Source organism: Triticum aestivum, chromosome 6B (genome assembly GCF_018294505.1).
Source record: "Triticum aestivum cultivar Chinese Spring chromosome 6B, IWGSC CS RefSeq v2.1, whole genome shotgun sequence".
NCBI lineage: Eukaryota > Viridiplantae > Streptophyta > Magnoliopsida > Poales > Poaceae > Triticum > Triticum aestivum.
Genome location: NC_057810.1, coordinates 428,561,071 through 428,586,783, shown reverse-complemented (window position 1 = coordinate 428,586,783; position 25,713 = coordinate 428,561,071).

The window sequence follows — 25,713 nt, the reverse complement described above, 5'->3', positions numbered from 1 at the left end:
TAGTGGAAATCTCTACCAAGACTTATATTTTGGAACGGAGGGAGTATGCTAGTAGTACAGTATGTTCCTTGTACTGAAGATGAGCAGGGACATTTGCAGTGTAGAGGTCTATACGGTCGGTTGTGATGGACACTTTGAGCCTCTTTGATTCGTAGGATCTTGTAAACATAGGAATAGGATTTGTAGTGGCCTGCCCACTTGAATCCTATAAGAATAGCAAGGAAATGCGCGGAGCTGTGTCGCCTTTGAGAGTTATACTGATATTAACAGTACCGCACCTTCACTTGAAGAGAGCTGGTATCCGAAGCCTTTCTAGCCGTACCGGCAATACTAGCACATATATTCCAGCAAGTTCCACTTTGCTGATTTTACTCTGATGCTTAAGGTTTTCCCGTTATATCTACACTATGATCTGTGTAGCTGCTTTGTGTCGCACTAGCAGCAGTCCACTCTTGAAGCTAAACACTGCAATGACTTACAAAATTGGCACCAAGGCATTGAGTGCCATTCTGGATGCAATGAAACTCATACGCTCCCCACCTGTTGACTCTTGTTCAGAATATGATCCTAATGACTATTCTAACCTCGAGGAGTCAAAGGCAGATGGCCTGTCCTGTTCACCCATCAAGGTGCCTGTTCTAATTTGGCAATGTTTTATTGATTGCGGGTATCTTGCATATGTTGTCTTGCATTTCTTCTACTTTGTTGCACCGCCATCTGCTTAGTTTACTCATCATATATGTCGAGATGCCATGCCCATCCATTATCAATACATATTCCATCTGTCATCATACCATGTTTTTCCACTCAAATGCTATTCGTGTGCATCAGACATCAAAAAGGAAGAGGGTGATTGCCGAACCTGAAGGAGCACCAGCAAAGTCCTTGAAAAACGTGGTGGTGCCGGAGAAATCAGACAACATCCCACTTATATTGGCTGTACAACCAGTGACACAAAACGTAGGACCGACTCCAGCAGACTGTACCCATACTTCACTGGCCACACCACTAGCCCCACCACACAGGACCTGCACTCCAGCAAAAGGTATACCGATTTCATTTGCCATAGCACCAGCTGTACCACAGAAAAATCCCACTCCAGCAAAAAGTACAGCAAGTCCACCAGCCGAAGACCTATCCCAACTGCAGAGACGGCCAATTCCTGCAGATTGGAACCCCATTCCATTTATTCCCAGTTTAAAAGACAATGCTTTCAATGTTGTTAGGGACTACGTGCATATATTCCCATCATGGGAAGATTATTGTGAAGACAAACACCATTTTCACATCTTCCTGTCCAACTTACGTGTAAGTGCTATTATTCATGGTTATTATTTTCCTGTTTTTTGCTGATTGAACACATCAATGATTTACATTACATTGTTGTAACTAGGCGAGGGTCAATCTGGATAGTCATGACGAGCAAAGCTTGCTTGTGCTTTTCAAGGAAGCATTGCAGCAGTATCGGTGTTACCTGAGGAAATCACACTTTGGTGGCAAATCTATAAACGAATTTCCGGTGAAGTCTCCTGTGCTAAATTTAGAAGACATTGAATGGAAAAACCTTGTTATGCACTGGTCTCGTTCTCAGGATGAGGTACTATCTATGAAATCACATGACAATTTGAACTTCTACTTTTCCGCATGTGCCTTACGGATCTTGTTTGCAGGAAATCTGCTCGAAGAAGAATTCCGGTTTGAAAGAACGACAGGATATCGCAAATATGCTGCCCGCTGCTTTGCTCTTGTTAGTACCTGTTGTCCTGTATCACTGTACTTGCATACATACCTGGTTCATTATGTGACAACAGTATGCATGATAGCTTGCTTATCAATTGTTCGCTCCAAATTATCTGATCTGTATGAATGGTTACATTAGTGTAGAATATATCCAATGCCAATGTTTTTTAGCTCTGCATTGTTCTTGTAAGTACATGCTGTCCTTTATCAGTGTACTTATAATGACAGGTAGTTGTTCATGTACCATCACTCTGCAGCTTATTTTCCTTTGCCCTCCATTTTCTACACATCAGATCTATATTTACTCTTACCATAAGGTTGGTACTGAAGAAGTTTAGCTGTGCATTGCTCTTGGCTGTACCTTTTGCCTGTATCGCTGCACTTACATTTATAGCTACTTGGTTATGTAGCATCACTCTTCATCTTATCTTAAATATTCTCCATTTTTTCGTATATTATCACATCTATATTTACTCTTAACAAAATGTAGAATAAAGGCAATGCTTATGAAGAAGATTCTGTGGTAAACTTCTTGAATTGCCCCCCCCATCAGCATGGACAAGGCCTTTATAGAGCCTGTCTTCACCAATAATGTAAGTTTGTCCATCTCAAGCCTTCAAACTTTGTTGTATATATTTGGTTAGGCATGACTGCAACAGCTGTTTATTTTTGGTGTTTGCATCAAATTGCATGTTTAAAGTTTATTATGTAGTTCATAAACAAAAGTTTGTCCTTTCTCAATTTAAGCTTTCAGTTGTACAACCAAGTTCCTTATTCATACCATGTAAATTAAACTATACAGAGCAAGTGATCTTCTTTTGCACTGCATGTATGCTGCTGTTCTTCATCCATAATCCAGTGGTGTGGTGAACCTACCCACTACAGCACAATGTCATATTCTGTAATGTCTTAACTATGATAAATGTCATATCATTCTACTACTCCCTCCATCCGAAAATACTTGTCATTGAAATGGATGTATCTAGATGTATTTTAGTTCTAGACACATCCATTTTGATGACAAGTAATTCCGGACGGAGGGAGTATTATTTAAACTGTCTCTTTATTTGCCAATCTGAAATGGGATAAATTGACAGCACATTAACCATTGATACTTATGAGTTCTTGATCTGTAATCCAGTGGTGTCGTGAAGCTGCCAACTCCTTCACAATGTCATTTCCTGCCATGTCTTGACCTGAACAATACCATATTGTGTTAATGCAATTTTAAATTGTGTCACTTTATTCGCCAGTAAGAAATGTGATGAATTGTCAGCACTAATACTTTTATGTGCAAAACCTGTCATCTGTCTGCTTGTTTATCTTTCAGAGCGAGGAAGATTTAAGTGTTGAACAAGTCTAGTCTCATCAGCTTGCTCAGCTGCTTGCGCTACAGCTCCCCAGCTGGGCTAACCTTTCTTGAACTCTATTGAAGTGCTGTCGGTTTTGTATATTATTTTGTCGGCGTGTTTATTTGCACTGGTGGCGATCTTTGACGCCCAGTGTATGTAATCTGCTGTCTGCTTGTGCTTTATTATCATAGTGGCGAACTTTGATGCCTAGTGGATGTAATATGATGTAATTTCTTTATTGTATAGTCTAGGTTTTTTCTTATTCACGATGCTGCAGTTATTTTACTGTATATATATCCTGTCTTCGCAGTAAACCGGCCAAACCGTAAAATTACGGTACATAATCGGGTCGTCAAGCAATCACGATGTAGGTTTGGCCTGAAACATGCCGAACAACTAACGGGCCGGCAGCAGCCCGAAATGAACCCCGGCCCATGATTGTGCGAATCAAATCACGCGCTTTTAATAGGCCAAAATTGTCTCGGTCATTGTTTGTCACAATCAGATATCGGCTGCGAGTAGGCCGGATGCAAACAGGGCCGTAGTTAGGCCCAACTATATGACGGGCATTTAACAGGCCGGAATTAATATAGCGCTGAAATGTTAAACGGGTCCTTAAGAGGCCAAAACTAATGTCAGGCCGAATTACTAAGTGGGCCTCTAGCAAGTGGGCCCAAAAGCATAGTGTCCAGTTGACGGGCCGAATCTGATATGGGCCATAATTGAGCCCATAGCCTCTTAAAGGGTCGTACCTGATCTGGGCCGTAATTTGGCCCAGAACGTGGTAGGCTTTTAATGGGCCGGATCTCATATGGGCCAGTATTAGGCCCGGAACATGGCAGGCCATTAATGGACCGGATCAAATATGGGCCGACATTTGGCCCAAAACATGGCAACCAGTTAATGGGCTGGCCTACTAGGGTCCTCAAATTCTTGTGGGCCTACTGTTGGGCCGGCCCATTAATGTCGGCAAAATCTCGTGGGCCTTTAGCGGGGCCGGCCCATTATGATCCGCAAGAATCTTGTGGGCCTTTACCTGGGCCGGCCCATTATGGCCCGTAAAATCTTGTGGGCCGTTAGCCGGGCCAGTCCATTATGGTCCGCAAAATCTCGTGGGCCTTTAGCTGGGCCGACCCATTATGGTCCGCAAAATCGTGTGGGCCTTTAGTTGGGCCGGCCCATTTAAACTTGATGGGCCAGTCCACGTGTCAACATATCATAGGCGCGTCTCGCCCATTGGATGAGTGACACCAGTCCCAACGCGGACCTGACACGTGTCTCCTCCAGCCAATGATGATTTTACACGTGGAAAATCCCCATTGGCCGGGGCTGTTAACAGGTTATCGGATCCAAAACCCGACCCGATAGCTTAACGGCGTTCCGTTACGGTGGATGCCACGTGTCAATCACCCTTGATGAAAGCACTTCTGTGACGCGCGATTTATCGTCATGGAAGTGGACACTTCCGTGATGATAATTTTGGTAATGTCATGGAACACTTCTACGACAGCACAGGTATGACTATCTTGATTCTGTCATAAATTTGTCATGGATGTACATGCATGACAAAAAATGCGACCTACTGTGACAAACACGTATCATTACGGAAGTGTATTCTTTTTGTAGTGATCCGCGCGCTCCACGTCAAGTCGAGCCTCTGCCGCGCGGTTCAAGTCCAGGGTGTCTGGTTCCGCCTACAGGAGGGCCTCGATGGCAGCGGCATCCGCGCGCTCCGCCTCAAGTTGAGCCTCCGCCGCCCGGTTCGCATCCACGACATCCGGTTCCGCCTGCAGGAGAGCCTTGATGGTAGCAGCATGCGCGTGCTCCGTGTCGAGTTGAGCCTCTGCCTCCCGGTCCTACTTTAGTATCGCCATGTTGTACCGCTGGTCTGCCTGCACCATGGGGGACTCGGACGCCCGCATGAAGTCGACGTCCATCGTCTCATACCCATAGGGAGCCTTCTGCGCCGCGACCTCCGCCATGAACATTGGATCAGCTTCCTCCTCCTCGTAGCTTGGCTCCAGAGAACTCGGGGATTGGCCCGCCACAAAGCGAGCTTGGGAAGAGAGGTCTATGGTGCCGACCGCCGCCGCGATTTCTGCGCGGCGCTCCGGCGTTAGCATCTTGTAGTAAGTGATCTTGCGGCGCACCATGGCTTTCTAGCAAACTAGGGGACGCTTGATGCGGGCTAGGGGATCGAAACATCGGGGAATGGGCTGGAGATTAGGTGTGGTTTTAGGGTAGTGGCTGACGTCTGGGACCCACCGAAAGGGCCTCTGTATTTCACGAAAAACCGTTCCCCCCGCTGACATGTCGGACCCACCAGCTATATCTTCGCACGCAAGGAAGTGCCTCCTTATTACGCAAAAAAATGAATACTCCCCTGCTAGCTGGGAGCCACCATAGTGGGAGGATGACTTGTGGGCCAACTAAGTTGACGGAGATAGAGGGCTTTGTCAACTTAGTCAATATGAACGATTCTAGCTCCAGTGACCATACGATGTCCATCCAATGGCCATAGTGCTTCTTAAACCTCTAGTCTTCTTGCTTCAGCCGCCCAAAGCAGCGCCGGTCGTGCCACATCCTCCTGCCTCCCGTGGCCGGCTGTGCCGCCGCGGAGGCCACACCGCCTCCTACTATTCCCACCGCTGGCCATGCCCTGCGGCGACGGCAGCCTCACACCGCAGCCGAACCAGTGAACCTTCATACTCCTCTCCGCGCGGGCTTCCACTGCCACGTCTTCCCCAGCTCTGCATCGTCCCCTTCCTAGGCCTCGCCGTCGTCCACCGCCATGGTGGTCTCGGCGCGGCATGGTCAACATGGTCAAGGAACGACTTCCATCGGACGTGGACTGTACATGGAGAGGCTGACAGCTGGGTACACGGCCGCAGCAAGGAATTGCCTCCTTATTACGCGGAAAATAATGATTCCTCCACCTGACATCTAGGACCCACCGAAAGGGCCTGTGTATTTCATGAAAAAAAGTCACCGCTGCTGACAGCTTGGACCCACCAGCTATATCTTCGCACGCAAGGAAGTGCCTCCTTATTACGCACAAAAAAATGAATACTCCCCCTGGTAGCTGGGACTCACCTTCGTGGGAGGCTGACTTGTGGGCCTACTAAGTTGACGGGGATGGAGGGCTTTGTCAACTTAGTCAATATGAACGATTCTAGCTCCAGTGACCGTATGATGTCCATCCAACGGCCGTAGTGCTTCTTCAACCTCTGGTCTTTGTTCTCCAGCCGCCCAAAGCAGCGCCGGTCGTGCCGCATGCTCCTGCCTCCCATGGCCGGCTGTGATACCGCGGAGGCCTCACCGCCCCCTACTACTCCCACCACTAGCCAAGCCATCCCTCTACTCACCCACACCCCCTGTTATTCTGCGGCGACGACAACCACACACCGCAGCCGAACCAATGAATCCTCGTACTCCTCTTCACGTGGGCATCCACTGCTGCGTCTTCCCCGGCTCCGCGTCATCCCCTTCCTAGGCCTCACCGTCGTCCACCAGCGTGGTGCTCTCGGCGTGGCGTGGTCAATGTGGTCAACGACCGACTTCCATCAGAAGAGTGCTGTGCGTGGAGAGGTTAACAGCTGGGTCCACGATGGCCACAAGGAAGTGCCTCCTTATTACGCACAAAATAATTATTCCTCCACCTGACAGCGGGGACCCACCGGACGGGCTGCCGTATTTTGCGAAAAAACGTTCCCCCTGACTGCTGGGACCCACCATCTACACCTTCGCACGCAAGGGAGTGCGTCCGGGCAAATAAAAAACAAAATGATTCGCCCCCCTGACTGCTAGGACCCACCAGCTACATCTTCACACGCAAGGAAGTGCCTGACAGTCGGGACCCACCTGGTCGAAGCATAAGTAGCGTTGTCATTCTGGTCGCGAACGTGTACGTACATATATACTGGTCGATGTAGAGGTGCTCACGTGTCGTAGTAGAGGTGTGCCCGTGTCGTAGTAGAGGCGCGTATGTGTCGTAGTAGAGGCGCGCACATAGCATGTACACGTACGTACAGCGGCCAGTGTGCAAGAAAGAAAATACGGCCACGTATGTGTACATACGGGCAGGGTCTCGCACGCCTACTCGTGCATACGTTCGGCCAGGGCTCGTGTACATGGCCAGGTCGGAATGGAGAAACATCGTCGTCGTCGTGTTCATGGGGAGCCAACCGGCTGGGTCGGAACGGAATGCATCGTCGTGTTCATCGGGAGGGCTTGGACGGAACAGGCAATGGAAACGAGCCCTGGCGTACCGCAGAACAGAGGAAACGGCCTTGTGTTCGACCGGCCACGTTTGAAACGGGATCCTATTCATTGGGAGGGGTGTGGCATACCGCAAAACGGAGGAAACGGACCTCCTACGGTCGAAACGGGGGTCCTGTTGATCGGGAGGGGTGTGGTGTACCGCAAAACGGACGAAACGGACTTGTGTTGGAGCGCTACGGTCGAAACGGGGGTCCTGTTCATTGGGAGGGGTGTGGTGTACCGCAAAACGGGACTCCACGGGATAATGTTCATCTCCACCGTTGACCACCTCCAGCCTCCACGGGCTACCGTCGACCACCTCCAGCCTCCACGGGCTCCTATTCATCCAGCCTCCACCGCGCGCTACTCCACCGGCTACTGTTCAACCACCCCTCCACGGGCACCCCTCCACCGTCTACTATTCATCAAACCCTCACGGGGTCGTCCTATTCATCCAGCCCTCCATGGGGTCTTGTTCATCCAGCCCCAACCGGCTCGATCGATCGGGGTCCTGTTCATCCAGAGGCAACGCCACTACTCACTGTTCATCCAACCCCCCCCCCCCACCGCAATGCTCACTGTTCAACCCAGAGGAAGCATCAATCGGCTTCAGTTAGCAGCAGTAGCGAAGGAATCGCTCGATCGGGTTCAGTTAACAGCCATCAATCGATCGCTCGGGTTCAGTAACGCGTAGCCTATAGTGCGATCGCTCGGGTTCAGATAGAGCCCAACGCCTGATACGTCTCCAACGTATCTACTTTTCCAAACACTTTTGCCCTTGTTTTGGACTCTAACTTGCATGATTTGAATGAAACTAACCCGGACTGACGCTGTTTTCAGCAGAACTGCCATGATGTTGTTTTATGTGTAGAAAATAAAAGTTCTCGGAATGTCCTGAAAATCCATGGAGGCACTTTTTGGAAAATATAAAAAATACTGGCGAAAGAATCAAGACCAGGGGGCCCACACCCTGTCCACGAGGGTGGGGGGCACGCCCACCCCCTTGGGTGTGCCCCCTGTCTCGTCGGCCCCCTGAGGCTCCACCGACCTCAACTCCAACTCCATATATTTCGTCTCAGGGAGAAAAATACCAGAGAGAAAGTTTCATCGCGTTTTACGATACGGAGCCACCGCCAAGACCTAATCTCTCTCGGGAGGGCTGATCTGGAGCCCGTTTGGGGTTCCGGAGAGGGGGATTCATTGCCGTCGTCATCATCAACCATCCTCCATCACCAATTTCATGATGCTCACCGCCATGCGTGAGTAATTCCATCGTAGGCTTGCTGGATGGTGATGGGTTGGATGAGATTTACCATGTAATCAAGTTAGTTTTGTTAGGGTTTGATCCCTAGTATCCACTATGTTCTAAGATTGATGTTGCTATGACTTTGCTATGCTTAATGCTTGTCACTAGGGCCCGAGTGCCATGATTTCAGATCTGAAACTATTATGTTTTCATGAATATATGTGTGTTCTTGATCCTATCTTGCAAGTCTATAGTCACCTATTATGTGTTATGATCCGTCAACCCCGAAGTGACAAAAATCGGGATACTTCTCGGTGATGATCGTAGTTTGAGGAGTTCATGTATTCACTATGTGCTAATGCTTTGTTCCGGTTCTCTATTAAAAGGAGGCCTTAATATCCCTTAGTTTCCCCTAGGCCCTCGTTGCCACGGGAGGATAGGACAAAAGATGTCACGCAAGTTCTTTTCCATAAGCATGTATGACTATATACGAAATACATGCCTACATTACATTGATGAATTGGAGCTAGTTCTATATCACCCTATCTTATAGCTAGTACATGAGGAATCGCATCCGACATAGTTATCCATCACTGATCCATTGCCTACAAGCTTTTCACATCTTGTGTTTCGCTTATTTACTTTTCCGTTGCTATTGTTACAATCATTACAAAACCCAAAAATATTACTTTTGCCACTATTACCTTTATTATCATACTACTTTGCTACTAAACACTTTGCTGCAGATACTAAGTTATCCAGGTGTGGTTGAATTGACAACTCAACTGCTAATACTCAAGAATATTCTTTGGCTCCCCTTTTGTCGAAACAATAAATTTGGGTTGAATACTTTACCCTCGAAAGCTGTTGCGATCCCCTACACTTGTGGGTTGTCAAGACTAATTTCTAGCGCCATTGCTGGGGAGCATAGCTCTATTCTTTGAGTCACTTGGGATTTATATCTGTTGATCACTATGAGGAACTTGAAAGACGCAAGAACCAAGATTTTTCCCTCAACTATGAGGGGAGGTAAGGAACTGCCATCTAGCTCTGCACTAGATTCTCCTTCTGTTTTAAGTAAGCTTGCGACACCTAAGCCTGCTACTGCTATGAATTCTGATATGTCGCATGTTATTGATGCTGCTACTTATGCTATGCATGATACTTATGATGAAACTACTTCTGTGCGTGATACTACTTTGCCATTAGGTGAATTTCTTGATGAACAACTTGCTAGGGCTGGAGAGAATGAAATTATAGAAGATGCTATTATTGATGATAGTGATGATGAAAGTTCTCCCCCTGATTATGAATTACCTATTGTTCCTAAGGGTTATGTTATGGAAGAGGAAGCTTCTAGAGCTATCTTTGCTTGTAAAGATTGATATGATCTTAAAAAGTTATTAGCTAAATGGAAGCAACAGTCTCTTAATGCTAGAATGAAACCTAACCCTGCTTTTGCTACTTCACCTATCTGTGTTACTGATAAGGATTATGAATTCTCTGTTGATCCTGAGATCATTACTTTAGTTGAATCTGATCCTTTTTATGGCCTTGAATCTGAAACTGTTGTGGCACATCTTACCAAGTTAAATGATATAGCCACCCTGTTTACTAATGATGAGAAGTCTCGCTATTATTTTATCCTTAAGATATTTCCGTTCTCATTAAAGGGTGATGCTAAGACTTGGTTTAATTCTCTTGCTCCTGGTTATGTGCGTAGTCCCCAGGATATGATTTATTACTTCTCTGCTAAATATTTCCCTGCTCATAAAAAACAAGCTGCCTTGCGGGAAATATATAATTTTGTGCAAATCGAAGAAGAGAGTCTCCCACAAGCTTGGGGGAGGCTTCTCTGATTACTTATTGCTTTGCCTGATCATCCTCTTAAGAAAAATGAAATACTTCATATCTTTCATAATGGACTAACTGATGCTTCCAAGGACCACTTGGATAGTTGTGTTGGTTGAGTTTTCAGGGAAAGAACAATCGACGAAGCTGAATTACTATTGAATAATATGTTGACTAATGAAAATAATTGGACTCTTCCTGAGCCAATTCCCGAGTCAATTCCTGAACCAATTCAGCCAACTCCTGAGCCTATTCCTAAACCCACTCCAAAAAAGAGAGGTGTTTTATTTCTTAGTCCTGAAGATATGCAAGAGGCAAAGAAATCAATGAAAGAAAAAGGTATTAAAGCTGAAGATGTTAAGAATTTACCTCCTATTCAAGAAATACGTGGTCTTAATATACCGCCTGTTGAAGAACCACATTGTCTTGATAACCTGACACAGGTAGTAAAGGTAAATTCTCTCTATAGATATGATAAAGTTGAAATTCCCTCTACTAAATTTCATAGCCCATGCTTAGATGAATTTGATGATTTTTTGGCTAGACAAGAAAGTTTTAATGCTTATGTTGGTAGAGAGTTAAAGAATAATGCCTTCGAGCTAGGACGCTTGAGTGATTATATGGCTAGAGTTAAAGGTGAACTTAATCTCTTTAGCAAATATGCATCTATGGTTGCTATTCAAGCTGAGCAAGTATTTAAAGCTCAAAATGATTTGCTTGATGAATTAAATAATAAACCTGACTTTGCTGTTAGAGTGGCTACTAGAACTGGTAGAATGACTCAGGAACCTTTGTATCCTAAAGGCCACCCTAAGAGAATCGAGCTAGATTCTCAGAGAAACAATTTAGAGGCACCTAGTTCTTCTAAAAAGAAGAAAAAGAAAAACGATAGGACTTTGCATGCTTCTAGTGAACATGTTGTAGACACACCTGAGAATCCCAATGATATTTCTATCTCTGATGCTGAAACACAATTAGGTGATGAACATGAACCTAGCGATAATGTTAATGATAATGTTCATGTTGATGCTCAACCTAGCAAAAATAATGAAGTAGAGATTGAACCTGCTGTTGATCTTGATAACCCACAATCAAAGAATCAACATTATGATAAGAGAGATTTTATTGCTAGGAAGCATGGTAGAGAAAGAGAACCATGGGTTCAGAAACACATGCCCTTTCCTCCTAAACCATCCAAGACAAAGGATGATGAGGATTTTGAGCGCTTTGCCGAAATGATTAGACCATCTTCTTACGTATGCGCTTGACTGATATGCTCAAAGTAAATCCTTATGCTAAGTATATGAAGGATACCATTACAAATAAAAGAAAGATATCGGAAGCTGAAATTTCCACCATGCTTGCTAATTACACTTTTAAGGGTGGAATACCAAAGAAACTGGGAGATCCAAGGGTACCAACTATACCATGCTCCATTAAAAGAAATTATGTTAGAACTGCTTTATGTGATTTTGGAGCCGGTGTTAGTGTTATGCCTCTCTCTTTATATCGTAGACTTGAATTGAATAAGTTGACACCTACTGAAATATCTTTGCAAATGGCTGATAAAACAACTGCTATACCTGTTTGTATTTGTGAGTATGTGCCTGTTGTGGTTGCAAATGTCACTATTTTAACGGACTTTGTTATTCTTGATATTCCCGAGGACGATAGTATGTCGATTATCCTTGGTAGACCCTTTTTGAATACTACAGGGGCTGTTATTGATTGCAACAAAGGCAATGTCACTTTTCATGTTAATGGTAATGAGCATACGGTACACTTTCCGAGGAAACAACCTCAAGTTCATAGCATCAATTCTATTGGAAAAGTTCCAACTATTATTATTGGAGGTTTTGAATTTCCTCTTCCTACTGTCAAGAAAAAGTATGATATTCTTATTGTTGGGGATGTTCATATCCTCGTTGAGGTAACTTAGTGTTATTCGAAATTTCTCCGGTTCCGTGTTATTTGGAATGAGTTTGTTAACAAGACTTGATCAACCTTGTTATTGGATTCATTTACATGATCATGAGATGGATGAAACTAGAAGGCACAACCTTCTGTACCCTCTTTTTACTTTCTGTTATTTAGAATAAATAAAGAAAAAATAGTATTATCCGTCTGTTTTCTGAATTATCCATGCAATAAAGAATATCCTTAAAATAAAAGTGCTCCAAATGCCCTGCAATTTTAGTATGATTTTTTATGGAATATTTGAGGATTTTAGGCACTGAAATCACTTCAGGAGGGGCAAGTACCAGGCCACGAGAGTGGAGGGTGCGCCCACCTTCCTTGGGCACGCCCCCTGTCTTGTGGGCCCCTGGTGGCCCCCCTCCACTTATGCCAGCACCCACACACTCCATCTTCTTCCCAAAAAAATTCCCCATCCAGCTCAAGCACGAGTTCTAGCTCATTTTGCTGCGATTTTTGATCTCCTTGCTCAAAGCTCCATTCACAAAACTGCTTTTAGAGATTGTTGCTTGGTATGTGACTCCTCCATTGGTCCAATTAGTTTTTGTTCTAGTGCTTTATTCATTGCAAAATTTTGCTGCATAGGTGACCATGTTCTTGAGCTTGTATGTCAAATTTATGAGGTCCCAAGTAATTCTAATGCATGATATAGGCTCTAGGCACTTGTATGAGTAGTTGCTACCAACCTTGTTTAGTTTATTCACTTTTATTTTGAAGTTACTAAAATTTCAAAAAAAGAATTATGCTTAGAAGAATGTACCAAGGTGGTTCCTCGGCAAAGAAAGGGCCAAGGATTGCTTATACTGCAGGCTTCAAGGAGGAATTTGACGTGTATGTGCGTAATGCCGAGCTGGAGGACTTCTTACAAGATAAGTGTCCTCAATACTATCAATTGACTGATTCCTTTGTGCGGAGGTTCCCAATATATCTGTGCGTGTATTCTCCTAGTGTCATGTTTGATATTTATGATACATCTTATACCATGGATTTAGAGGATTTCACAACTGCTTGCAAACTCCCACAGTGGGGGTAATATTAATGATCCTCGCAAATCTGAATTTAGAGATTTTTTTGCTAGTATTACTATGGGAGAATCTAGGGACATAGCACAAGCTACCATAGGGAGCATTCATTTCCCTGCTATACATTATTTTGCTCTTTTTATTGGTAGATGCATTAATGGTAAGGATGAAGCATGTCACATGTGTGTCCCTGATGTTTGTGTCCTCAAGAGTGCCGTGTCAGGTTATAAAGGTTATAACTTGGGGGCAATAGTTGCACGTAGGTTGTAGAATAATAGTAGAAGGGGGGTTTTATTTGGAGGAATTTATGCAACCCATGTGGCTAATTTTCTTAATATAGCCCCATGAGAGGGGATATGATTTTACCTCCTGTTTATTTGGATAAAGAAGCTATGTTCGATCATCATTTTCTTGAGAGGAATGAACAATTCCTCCATTATCGACTAATCTATGACAGACGCAACATCGTCCCTGTTACTCTTCCTGCTCCCTACCTTTTTGATTATCAGGCAAAAGGAAGATATGTTGTCACCAGGGAAGAAGCAGCTAAATATGAGAGGGGAATGGAGGCAGCTCGCCAACACGCTGCTGCTCAGGAGGCGGTTGCCTCTGCATCTCAGTACAACCCCAGTTTCACTTATGGATATCAGCCAGGCGGTCCTTGGTACTAGACCAACTTAGGCCAAAAGCCTAAGCTTGGGGGAGTACGTATTTCTCATCGACTTTACATTCATGTTCACACACTAGTCGTCGGTGCTCATACTCTTTCATTGTATTATCCATGTAGTTTACATTTCTTTTTCTGCTTTCTTCTTGTGTGTTTGATAAACTTTAAGAAAAACCAAAAAAATTAGTTAGTTTTAATTTCCATGCTTGTAGTAGAATTAAAATGAAAACCCAAAAAGATTTCTAGTTCTTCTTTTAACTTGTTGGGAGCTTTCCCGTGTAAATAGTTTTATTTTCTTTCCTTCCTTTTGGGGGTCGAGAAGACTATATTGAAAATGTTTAGTGGCTCTCATATGCATAATTGTTTATTATACTTAGAGCCCATATTACTTGTCTTCTCTCTTGAGTTGAATGCTTGCAGATTCCAGCTTAGTCCAATGCACGTGCACTATTATTATTATACACATCGTTCGGTCGTGCAAGTGAAAGGCAATAATGATGATATATGATGGACTGATTGAGATGAGAAAAGCTGGTATGAACTCGACCTCTCTTGTTTTTGCAAATATGATGAGTTCATCATTCCTGATTCAGCTTATTATGAAGTAAACATATTTGCAATGACATTTAGAGATTATAGTTGCTTGTGCCATGCTTGATTAGCTATGAGTTATAATGGTTTACCTTGCGTGCCAACATGCTATTAGAATGATTATGGTGTGGTATGATGGGATGGTATCCTCCTTTGAATGAATTGAGTGACTCGACTTGGCACATGTTCACGCATGTAGTTGAAACAAATCAACATAGCCTTCATGATATTTATGTTCATGACTCGGTGTGAATTAATTTTAATGCATGTTTATGACTGTTATCGCCCTCTCAGTTGGTCGCTTCCCAGTCTTTTGCTAGCCTTCACCTGTACTAAGCGGGAATACTGCTTGTGCATCCAAACTCCTTGAACCCCAAAGTTGTTCCATATGAGTCCACCTTACCTTCCTATATGCGGTATTTACCTGCCGTTCCAGGTAAATTTGTATGTGCGAAACTCCAAACCTTCAAATGAAATTCTGTTTTGTATGCTCGAGCAGCTAATGTTTCAACTAGGGCTGCCTATATCTTCCATGCTAGGTGGGTTATTCTAAAGAGGAGTGGACTCCGCTCCTCATTCATGAGAAAGGGCCGGAAACCGGGATGCCCAGTCCCATGATCCAAAAAGATCAAAGCAAATCAAAATAACTAAACAAAACTTCCCGAGGGCTGTTGTTAGTTGGAGGCACTCGTTGTTTCGGGCAAGCCATGGATTGATGCTTGTTGGTGGTTAGGGGAGTATAAACCTTTACCATTCTGTTTGGGAACTTCCTATAATGCATGTAGTATGGAAGATACAGCCATCTCATAGTTGTTGCATTGACAGCAAAAGTATGCCGCTCAAAATGTTAGTCAATCTCTATTTTAAAATCGAGCTCTGGCACCTCCACAAATCCCTCCTTCCCTCTACGAAGGGCCTATCTATTTAATTTTATGTTGAGTCATCACCTTCTTATTAAAAAGCACCCGCTAGAGAGCACACTGTCATTTTGCATTCATTACTGTTGGTTTATATTGGGTATGACTTGACTGGATCTCTTTTACCATGAATTAAAGTGTTTAGTCGGTCCTTGATCTTTAAAGGTGCTCTGCATTTATGTTTTGCAATCTCAGAAAGAGCTAGCGAGATACCATTTTGTTATATCATGTTATGATTGTTTTGAGAAAGTGTTGTCATCCGAGTTTTATTATTATGGCTCGCTAGCTGATTATGCTATTGATATGAGTAATTGTGAGACCTAGGTGTTATTGTGAGTATGGTTAGTTCATAATATTTGCTGAAACCTGAATGCTGGCTTTTCATGTTACAACAACAAGAGCAAACAGAGTTTGTAAAAGTTTTTCTTTATCACTTTCAGTTTATCAACTGAATTGCTTGAGGACAAGCAAAGGTTTAAGCTTGGGGGAGTTGATACGTCTCCAACGTATCTACTTTTCCAAACACTTATGCCCTTGTTTTGGACTCTAACTTGCATGATTTGAATGAAACTAACCCGGACTGACAATGTTTTCAGCAGAACTGCCATGATGTTGTTTTATGTGTAGAAAAGAAAGTTCTCGGAATGTCCTGAAAATCCATGGAGGCACTTTTTGGAATTATAAGAATTATGGGCGAAAGAAATACACCAGGGGCCCAAGGCCTGTCCACGAGACAGGGGGGCGCGCCCCCTAATCTCGTGGACCCCCTGGATCTCCACCGACCTCAACTCCAACTCCATATATTCACGTTCGGGGGGGGATCAGAGAGAAAGTTTCATCGCGTTTTACGATACGGATCCGCCGCCAAGTCCTAATCTCTCTGGGGGGGGGGTTGATCTGGAGTCCGTTCGGGGCTCCGAAGAGGGGGATTCGTCGCCGTCATCATCATCAATCATCCTCCATCACCAATTTCATGATGCTCACCACCGTGCGTGAGTAATTCCATCGTAGGCTTGCTGGACGGTGATGGGTTGGATGAGATTTACCACGTAATCAAGTTAGTTTTGTTAGGGTTTGATCCCTAGTATCCACTATGTTCTGGGATTGATGTTGCTATGACTTTGCTATGCTTAATGCTTGTCACTAGGGCCCGAGTGCCATGATTTCAGATCTGAACCTACTATGTTTTCATGAATATATGTGTATTCTTGATCCTATCTTGCAACTCCATAGTCACTGATACGTCTCCAAGGTATCTATAATTTTTTATTGTTCCATGCTATTATATTACCTGTTTTGAATGATTATGGGCTTTATTATACACTTTTAAATTACTTTTGGGACTAACCTATTAAACAGAGGCCCAACCCATATTGCTGTTTTATTGCCTGTTTCAGTATTTCGAAGAAAAGGAATATCAAACGGAGTCCAAACGGAATGAAACCTTCGACATCATGAATTTTTGGAAGAATATGATCCTGAAGACTTGGAATTCACGTCAGAAGATCCTCGAGGACTCCTCGAGATAGGACGGCGCCCCCCTGTAGGGCGCCCCCTGTCTCGTGGGCCCCTCGAGCACCTCTCGACCGACTTCTTTCGCCTATATATGCCAAGATAGATCCGGAGTTCCGCCGCCGCAAGCCTCTATAGCCACCAAAATCCTCCCGAGAGCCCGTTCCGGCACCCTGCCGGAGGGGGAACCCATCACCGGTGGCCATCTTCATCATCCCGGCGCTCTCCATGACGAGGAAGGAGTAGTTCACCCTCGGGGCTGAGGGTATGTACCAGTAGCTATGTGTTTGATCTCTCTCTCTCGTGTTCTCTCTATGGCACGATCTTGAGGTATCGCGATCTTTGCTATTGTAGTTGGATCTTATGATGTTTCTCCCCGTCTACTCTCTTGTGATGAATTGAGTTTCCCCTTTGAAGTTATCTTATCGGATTGAGTCTTTACTTTGAGAACACTTTATGTATGTCTTGTCGTGTTTATCTGTGGTGACAATGGGATATCACGTGCCTCTTGATGTATGTTTTGGTGACCAACTTGCGGGTTCCGCCCATGAACCTATGCATAGGGGTTGGCACACGTTCTTGACTCTCAGGTAGAAACTTTGGGGCACTCTTTGAAGTACTTTTATGTTGGTTGGATGAATCTGAGATTGTGTGATGCATATCGTATAATCATGCCCACGGATACTTGAAGTGACAATGGAGTATCTAGGTGATATTAGGGTTTTGGTTGATTTGTGTCTTAAGGTGTTATTCTAGTACGAACTCTTTTATAGATCGATCCAAAAGAATAACTTTGAGGTGGTTTCGTACCCTACCAAATCTCTACGTTTGTTCTCCGCTATTAGTGGCTTCAGAGTGACTCTTTGTTGCATGTTGAGGTCTTGTTATATGATCTATCTATGTTATTATTGTTGAGAGAACTTGCACTAGTGAAAGTATGAACCCTAGGCCTTGTTTCCTATCATTGCAATACTGTTTACGCTCACTTTTATCATTAGTTACCTTGCTGTTTTTATATTTTCATATTACAAAAACCTATATCTACTATCTATTTTGCACTTGTATCACTATCTCTTTGCCGAACTAGCGCACCTATACAATTTACCATTGTATTGGGTGTGTTGGGGACACAAGAGACTCTTTGTTATTTGGTTGCAGGGTTGTTTGAGAGAGACCATCTTCATCCTACGCCTCCTACGGATTGATAAACCTTAGGTCATCGACTTGAGGGAAATTTGCTACTGTCCTACAAACCTGTGCACTTGCAGGCCCAACAACGTCTACAAGAAGAAGGTGGTGTAGTAGACATCAAGCTCTTTTCTGGCACCATTGCCGGGGAGGCTAGGTAAAGGGCACTCACTCACACCCCATCAACTAAGCTCTTTTCGGGCGCCGTTGCCGGGGAGGTTAGTGCTTGAATGTATATCTTTAGATCTTGCAATCGAATCTTTTTGTTTCTTGTTTTATCACTAGTTTAGTTTATAAAAGAAAACTACAAAAAAATGGATTTGAGTTTGTCTCATACGCTTCATCTTTTTAATATATTTCTTGAGAATGATGGAAAGAAAAATTGTGCTCAAGTGCTAGAAGAAGAAATCTAGAGAATGTTTGATACTAAATCTTTGAATGATGCGCATGATTGCAATGTTGTTAGTATGAATTCCTTGAATATCCATTATGCTAATGATATGCAAGGCCACAAGCTTGGGGAAGCAATGTTTGATGAAGATGATATTTTTTGTCCCCCAAGTTTTGATGAGCAAATTTATTATGATGATAGCATGCCTCCTACCTATGATGATTATATTAATGAAAGTGGGTTCGGAAGAGTGTCAACTTTAGGAAGTAGTGATCCCACTATTTTGGAGGATGTTGAATTTTATTGTGATGAATACGAAAGTGGATTTAGAAGAGTGTCAACTTTATTTGGTGATTCCACTATCTTGGGAGAGGTTTCAATCGATTATGATGAGAACTAAGTTGCTACTTATGATGATTATTGTGATGAAACTTATGCTATAAAAAGTAGTGATGATTATATTTATAAAACTTGTCATGATTATGATTACCCTTTTTCTAAACATTACTCTTTTAATGTAGAAATAATTTTTAGTGTTCAAGTCTTTTATGATACTCCCACTATTCCGAATGAGAAGAATTTTGCTTATGTGGAGAGTAGTAAAAATTCTATGCTTGTAAATCATGAAAAGAATGCTTTAGGTGCTAGTTATATTGTTGAATTCATTCATGATGCTACTGAAAATTATTACGAGGGAGGAATATATGCTTGTAGGAATTGCAATAATGTCAAGTTTCCTCTCTATGTGTTGAAAATCTTGAAGCTATGCTTGTTTTACCTTCCTATGCTAGTTGATTGTTGTTCCCATAAGTTGTTTTCTCACAAAATACCTATGCATAGGAAGTGGGTTAGACTTAAATGTGCTCGTCATATGCTTCATGATGCTCCCGTTATGCTTCAATTCTTAGCTTTTATGTGAGCATATTGTCATCATCATGCCTAGCTAGAAAGGCATTAAAGAAAAGCGCTTGTTGGGAGACAACCCAATATTTATCCTTACTGTTTTTGTGTGTTCACATGATTACGCTACTGTATTAATCATGTTTTATATCTTTTGTTTCAATAAAGTGCCAAGTAAGACCTTTAGGATAGCTTACGGTGATAGTTGTGTTGATCCTGCTGAAAGTCAGAAACTTTTGCACCCAGCAAATTAGTTTTGTTAATTCACAGAAACGTGCTTCTGATCGGATTCCTTTTGCTATGGATTGGTACACATATTTCCTTTGGAGCTCCATAAGTATACGTTTGATACAGATTACTACAGACTGTTCTATTTTTGACAGATTCTGTTTTCTATGTGTTGTTTGCTTATTTTGATGAATCTATGAGTAGTATCGGAGGGTACGAACCATAGATAAGTTGAAGTACATTAGATATTACACCAATATGAATTTAGAATGAGTTCATTACAGTACCTAAGTGGTGGTTTTATTTTCTTATACTAACGAGCTTACGAGTTTTCTGTTGAGTTTTGTGTTGTGGAGTTTTCAAGTTTTGGGTAAAGATTCGATGGACTATGGAATAAGGAGTGGCAAGAGCCTAAGCTTGGGGATGCCCAAGGCACCCCAAGGTAATATTCAAGGACAACCAAGAGCCTAAGCTTGGGGATGCCCCGGAAGGCATCCCCTCTTTCGTCTTCGTTCATCGGTAACTTTACTTGGAGCCATATTTTTATTCACCACATGATATGTGTTTTGCTTGGAGCATCATTTTATTTTTTTAGTATTTGCTTTTTTTATTTATAATAATGTTTTTCATCTTTAGTTTCAATAAAAAAGTCAAGGATAGCCTTTACCATGCTTATTTTGCTAGTATACATGTTGCTGTTTGAAAACAGAAAGTTTACCCCTGTTGCAAAAATTCCCTAGAGAAGTCAGAGAATGATATAATGCTCAAACCTTTTGCGTAATGATATCTGATAACTTTACTACAGTGGGAATTTTATTTCATAATTTTTTGAGTTAGGAAAGTATGGATACTCTTGCATTCTTTACAGACTGTACTGTTTTGACAGATTGCTGTTATGTTTGCATTGTTTGCATATGTTTGCTTGTTTAATGATTCTATTTGAGGATAGGAGTATTAAATATGCAGAGGCATTTAGTATTCAATGTTGAATAATAATTTAAGTGATTTGTTATAGTAGAAATTGATAAGGTTTTGCATTGGTTTATACTAACCTATCTCACGAGTTCTTGTTGAGTTTGTTGTGGATGAAGCTTTTGATAAAAAGAAGAGAAACAATGATATGAGAGGAATTAAGGAGACACAAAAATTCAAGCTTGGGGATTCCCAAGGCACCCCAAGATAATATTTCAAGAAGTCTCAAGCATCTAAGCTTGGGGATGCCCCGGTAGGCATCCCACCTTTCTTCTTCAACAACTATCGGTTAGTATCGGTTGAACCTATGTTTTTGCTTCTTCACATGAGTTGTGCTATCCTTGCATTGTCATTTTATTTTGTTTTGCTTGCTGCTTGATAAGATACCGAGATCTGAAATTCTTTAATGTTAGAGAGTCTTCGCATAGTTGCATAATTATTTAGCTACTCATTGTTCTTCACTTATATCTTTCGGAGTAGTTTGTCATTTGCTCTAGTGCATCACTAATATCTTTTAGAGCACGGCGGTGGTTATATTTTGTAGAAATTGCTAGTCTCTCATGCTTCACTTATATTATTTTGAGAGTCTTTTAGAACAGCATGGTATTTTCTATTATCATAAAATTGGTCCTAGAATGGTAGGCATCCAAGTTGGGTATAATAAAAACTATCATAGGAAGTGAATTGGATGCTATGATCAATTTGATACTTGATAATTGTTTTGAGATATGGAGGAAGTGATATTAAAGTCATGCTAGTTGGGTGATTATGAATTTAAAGAATGCTTGTGTTGAAGTTAGCAAGTCCCGTAGCATGCATGTATGGTTAAAGTTGTGTAACAAATTTGAAACATGAAGCGTACCTGGCTTGTGCATTCTTATGAGTGGCGGTCGGGGACGAGCGATGGTCTTTTCCTACCAATCTATCCCCCTAGGAGCATGCGCGTAGTACTTGAATTTTTTATGACTTCTAAATTTTTGCAATAAGTATATGAGTTCTTTTGACTAATGTTGAGTCCATGGATTATACACACTTTTACCTTTCTGCCTTTGCTAGCCTCTTCGGTACCGTGCATTGCCCTTTCTCACCTTGAGAGTTGGTGCAAACTTCGTCGGTGCATCCAAACCCCGTGATACGATACACTCTATCACACATAAACCTCCTTATATCTTCCTCAAAACAGCCACCATACCTACCTATTATGGCATTTCCATAGCCATTCCGAGATATATTGCCATGCAACTTTCCACCGTTCCGTTCATCATCATGACATACTTTACTTTTGTCATATTGCCATTGCATTATCATGTAGTTGACATCGTATTAGTGTCAAAGCCACCATGCATTATTTTTCATACATGTCACTCTTGATTCATTGCACCATCCCGGTACTCCGCCGGAGGCATTCATATAGAGTCATATCTTGTTCTAGTTTCGAGTTGTAATTCATATGTTGTAATCAATGAAAGTGTAATGATCATAATTATTAGAGCATTGCCCAAAAAATGCCAAAAAAGGCCCAAAAAAAGGAAAAAGAAAAAAAAATAAAAAAAATAAAAAAAGGGCAATGTTACTATCTCTTTTTCCACACATGTGCTTCAAAATAGCACCTTGTTCTTCATGTAGTGCGTCTCATATATTGTGCTTCAAAGTAGCACCATGTTTTTCATATAGTGAGTCTCATAAGTTGTCTTTTTCATACTAGTGGGAATTTTTCATTATAGAACTTGGCTTGTATATTCCTACAATGGGCTTCCTCAAATGCCCTAGGTCTTCGTGAGCAAGCAAGTTGGATGCACATCCGCTAGTTTTCTTTTGTTGAGCATTCGTTTATAGCTCTAGTGCATCCGTTGCATGGCAATGCCTACTCCTCATGTTGACATCAATTGATGGGCATCTCCATAGCCCATTGATTATCCTCGTCAATGTGAGACTTTCTCCTTTTTTGTCTTTTCCACACAATCCCCATCATCATATTCTATTCCACCCATAGTGCTATATCCATGGCTCACGCTCATGTATTGCGTGAAGGTTGAAAAAGTTTGAGATTATTTAAGTATGAAACAATTGCTTGGCTTGTCATCGAGGGTATAGAAGTTGGGAACATCTTTGTGTGACAAAAATGAAGCATAGCCTAACTATGTGATTTTGTAGGGATGAACTTTCTTTTGCCATGTTATGTTGAGAACACATGATTACTTTGATTAGTATGCTTGAAGTGTTACTATTTCTTTTATCAATATGAACTTTTATTTTGAATCATTTGGATCTGAACATTCATGCCACAATAAAGAAAATTACTTTGAGAATCATGCTAGGTAGCATTCCACATCAAAAATTCTGTTTTTATCGTTTACCTACTCGAGGACGAGCAGGAATTAAGCTTGGGGATGCTTGATACGTCTCCAATGTATCTATAATTTTTGGTTGTTCCATGCTATTATATTACCTGTTTTGAATGATTATGGGTTTATTATACACTTTTATATTACTTTTGTGACTAACCTATTAACCGAAGGCCCAGCCCATATTGTTGTTTTATTGCCTGTTTCAGTATTTCAAAGAAAAGGAATATCAAACGGAGTCCAAACAGAATGAAACCTTCAGTATCGTGATTTTTTGGAAGAATATGATCCTGGAGACTTGGAGTTCACGTCAGAAGATCCTCGAGGACTCCACGAGATAGGAGGGCGCCCCCCTGTAGGGCTCCCCCATGTCTCGTGGGCCCCTTGAGCACCTCCCGACCAACTTCTTTCGCCTATATATGCCTACGTACCCTAAAACCATCAAAAATCAAGATAGATCGGGAGTTCCGCTGCCGCAAGCCTCTGTAGCCACCAAAAACCTCTCGGGAGCCCGTTCCGGCAACCTGCCGGAGGGGGAACCTATCACCGGTGGCCATCTTCATCATCCCGATGCTCTCCATGACGAGGAGGGAGTAGTTCACCCTCGGGGCTGAGGGTATGTACCACTAGCTATGTGTTTGATCTCTCTCTCTCTCTCTTGTGTTCTCTCTATGGCACGATCTTGATGTATCGCGAGCTTTGCTATTGTAGTTGGATCTTATGATGTTTCTCCCCCTCTACTCTCTTGTGATGAGTTGAGTTTCCCCTTTGAAGTTATCTTATCGGATTGAGTCTTTACTTTGAGAACACTTGATGTATGTCTTGCCATGTTTATCTGTGGTGACAATGGGATATGACGTGCCTCTTGATGTATGTTTTGGTGACCAACTTGCGGGTTCCGCCCATGAACCTATGAATAGGGGTTGGCACATGTTCTTGACTCTCCGGTAGAAACTTTGGAGCACTCTTTGAAGTACTTTTATGTTGGTTGGATGAATCTGAGAATGTGTGATGCATATCGTATAATCATGCCCACACATACTTGAAGTGACAATGGAGTATCTAGGTGACATTAGGGTTTTGGTTGATTTGTTGTTTAAGGTGTTATTCTAGTATGAACTCTTTTATAGATCGATCCAAAAGAATAACTTTGAGGTGGTTTCATACCCTACCATAATCTCTATGTTTGTTCTCTATTATTAGTGGCTTTGGAGTGACTCTTTGTTGCATGTTGAGGGCTTGCTATATGATCTATCTATGTTATTATTGTTGAGAGAACTTGCACTAGTGAAAGTATGAACCCTAGGCCTTGTTTCCTATCATTGCAATACCGTTTACGCTCACTTTTATCATTAATTACCTTGCTGTTTTTTATTTTCATATTACAAAAACCTATATCTACTATCTATTTTGCACTTGTATCACTATCTCTTCGCCGAACTAGTGCACCTATATAATTTACCATTGTATTGGTTGTGTTGGGGACACAAGAGACTCTTTGTTACTTGGTTGCAGGGTTCTTTGAGAGAGACCATCTTCATCCTACGCCTCCTACGGATTGCTAAACCTTAGGCCATCCACTTGAGGGAAATTTGCTATTGTCCTACAAACCTGTGCACTTGCAGGCCCAACAACGTCTACAAGAAGAAGGTTGTGTAGTAGACATCAGTCACCTATTACGTGTTATTATACGACAACCCCGAAGTGACAAAAATCAAGATACTTCTCGGTAATGACCGTAGTTTGAGGAGTTCATGTATTCACTATGTGCTAATGCTTTGTTCCGGTTCTCCATTAAAAGGAGGCCTTAATATCCCTTAGTTTCCGCTAGGACCCCGCTGCCACGGGAGGGTAGGACAGAAGATGTCATGCAAGTTCTTTTCCATAAGCATGTATGACTATATACGGAATACATGCCTACATTACATTGATGAATTGGAGCTAGTTCTATATCACCCTATGTTATAGCTATTACATGAGGAATTGGATCAGACATAATTATTCATCACCGATCCATTGCCTACGAGCTTTTGATATCTTGTGTTTCGCTTATTTACTTTTCCGTTGCTATTGTTACAATCAATACAAAACCCAAAAATATTACTTTTGCCACTGTTACCTTTATTATCATACTACTTTGCTACTAAACACTTTGCCGCAGATACTAAGTTATCCAGGTGTGGTTGAATTGACAACTCAACTGCTAATACTAAAGAATATTCTTTGGCTCCCCTTGTGTCGAATCGATAAATTTGGGTTGAATACTTTACCCTCGAAAGCTGTTGCGATCCCCTACACTTGTGGGTTATCAATGCCTCACTCGGGTTCAGTTAGAGCCAACGCCTCGCACACACGCGCGTACGTGTACGAGAGAAACACGCATCGCTCGGACCCCGACCTCCCACCGTAACCGGGAACTCCTCGAAGTTTTCCTCGCCCTTGCTTCTACCACGGTTTTTCCGTCATGGACGGCCCAAAGAATGTCATGCAGCTACGTCTCCGGCCCGCCCAGGACAAAAAGCCCATTTTCTGTCATGATTTTTTGTCATAGAAGTAG